General features: G+C 63.3%; 1 non-coding gene across 1 annotated transcript; it reads left to right on the top strand.

Moving 5' to 3' along the window:
• The first annotated feature begins 788 nt into the window (after window positions 1-788).
• Window positions 789-907, top strand: LOC141979382 (5S ribosomal RNA). The gene has a single exon (XR_012636798.1). It is a non-coding gene; the product is annotated as a 5S ribosomal RNA (ribosomal RNA).
• Window positions 908-2,500: the final 1,593 nt, after the last annotated feature.

Consider the following 2,500-nt stretch of genomic DNA (forward strand, 5'->3'; position numbering starts at 1 on the left):
AGGCCAGCCTGCGAAGCCGCGGCCAGGATCGGGCCCCTGGAAGTCTGACTAAAAATTTTCACCGACCCCAAAAACGGTTAGGGGGGGCCTCATAAAGCCTCCGGAGCGAAAAAAAAAAAAACGGAAAAAAGGATCGGGCCCACCCGAGGCAGGGGAGTCAGTAAGGGAAAGGGGACGAGGCGGCCCGGAGCCGGGTGCCCGGAGCCGGGTGCCGGCGGCCAGGATCGGGCCCCTGGAAGTCTGAAAAATTTTTTTCACCGACCCCCAAAGTGGTATTGGGGGGGGCTCATAAAGCCTCCGGAGCGAAAAAAAAAAAAAACGGAAAAAAGGATCGGGCCCACCCGAGGCAGGGGAGTCAGTAAGGGAAAGGGGACGAGGCGGCCCGGAGCCGGGTGCCCGGAGCCGGGTGCCCGCGGCCAGGATCGGGCCCCTGGAAGTCTGAAAAAAAATTTTTCACCGACCCCCAAAGTGGTGTTGGGGGGGGCTCACGAAGCCTCCGGAGCGGAAAAAAAAAAACGGAAAAAAGGATCGGGCCCACCCGAGGCAGCGGAGTCAGTAAGGGAAAGGGGACGAGGCGGCCCGGAGCCGGGTGCCCGGAGCCGGGTGCCCGCGGCCAGGATCGGGCCCCTGGAAGTCTGAAAAAAAAATTTTCACCGACCCCCAAAGGGGTGTTGGGGGGGGGCTCATGAAGCCTCCGGAGCGAAAAAAAAAAACGGAAAAAAGGATCGGGCCCACCCGAGGCAGGGGAGTCAGTAAGGGAAAGGGGACGAGGCGGACCGGAGCCGAGTGCCTACGGCCATACCGGACGGAAGGCCCCCGATCCCGTCCGATCTCGGAAGGTAAACCGTCCCGGGCCTGGCTAGTACTTGGATGGGTGACCGCCTGGGAATCCCAGGTGCCGTAGGCAGCTTTTCCCGCTGCGAGCCAGCTCTCTCCTTTTCTGGGGAACAAGGGCAGGGTCGCCCTGCCAGGGGCCCTGGGGCTGAAGTCCCTGCCGGCCACCAGGTCAACCCGGAGCCTGCCCCTCTGCGGCCAGCAGGTCAACCCCATACCGGCAGGGGGTTGACCTGGTGGCCGGGAAGCAGAGCGGCCAGCAGGTCAACCCCATACATTCAGCGGGTTGACCTGGTGGACGGGAAGGAAAGCGGCCAGCAGGTCAACCCCATACTTTCAGCGGGTTGACCTGGTGGCCGGGAAGGAAAGCGGCCAGCAGGTCAACCCCATACATTCAGCGGGTTGACCTGGTGGCCGGGAAGGAAAGCGGCCAGCAGGTCAACCCCATACATTCAGCGGGTTGACCTGGTGGCCGGGAAGGAAAGCGGCCAGCAGGTCAACCCCATACATTCAGCGGGTTGACCTGGTGGCCGGGAAGGAAAGCGGCCAGCAGGTCAACCCCATACATTCAGCGGGTTGACCTGGTGGCCGGGAAGGAAAGCGGCCAGCAGGTCAACCCCATACATTCAGCGGGTTGACCTGGTGGCCCGAAAGCAAACCGGCCACCAGGTCAACCCGGAGCCTGCCCCCGCGGGCAGGGGCCAAGCGGACCCCCCTCCGCCCGGGCTTGCCCTGCTCCGAGCCGGGGCTTAATCCCCGTCCGGCCACCAGGTCAACCCGGAGCCTGCCCCTCTGCGGCCAGCAGGTCAACCCCATGCCGGCAGCGGGTTGACCTGGTGGCCGGGAAGGAAAGCGGCCACCAGGTCAACCCCATACTTTCAGCGGGTTGACCTGGTGGCCGGGAAGGAAAGCGGCCACCAGGTCAACCCCATACTTTCAGCGGGTTGACCTGGTGGCCGGGAAGGAAAGCGGCCAGCAGGTCAACCCCATACATTCAGCGGGTTGACCTGGTGGCCGGGAAGGAAAGCGGCCAGCAGGTCAACCCCATACATTCAGCGGGTTGACCTGGTGGCCGGGAAGGAAAGCGGCCAGCAGGTCAACCCCATACATTCAGCGGGTTGACCTGGTGGCCGGGAAGGAAAGCGGCCAGCAGGTCAACCCCATACATTCAGCGGGTTGACCTGGTGGCCGGGAAGGAAAGCGGCCAGCAGGTCAACCCCATACATTCAGCGGGTTGACCTGGTGGCCGGGAAGGAAAGCGGCCAGCAGGTCAACCCCATACATTCAGCGGGTTGACCTGGTGGCCGGGAAGAAAAGCGGCCAGCAGGTCAACCCCATACATTCAGCGGGTTGACCTGGTGGCCGGGAAGGAAAGCGGCCAGCAGGTCAACCCCATACATTCAGCGGGTTGACCTGGTGGCCGGGAAGGAAAGCGGCCAGCAGGTCAACCCCATACATTCAGCGGGTTGACCTGGTGGCCGGGAAGAAAAGCGGCCAGCAGGTCAACCCCATACATTCAGCGGGTTGACCTGGTGGCCGGGAAGGAAAGCGGCCAGCAGGTCAACCCCATACATTCAGCGGGTTGACCTGGTGGCCGGGAAGGAAAGCGGCCACCAGGTCAACCCCATACAGGCAGCGGGTTGACCTGGTGGCCCGAAAGCAAACC

The sequence above is a fragment of the Natator depressus genome, chromosome 28, assembly GCF_965152275.1.
Source record: "Natator depressus isolate rNatDep1 chromosome 28, rNatDep2.hap1, whole genome shotgun sequence".
Lineage (NCBI taxonomy): Eukaryota > Metazoa > Chordata > Testudines > Cheloniidae > Natator > Natator depressus.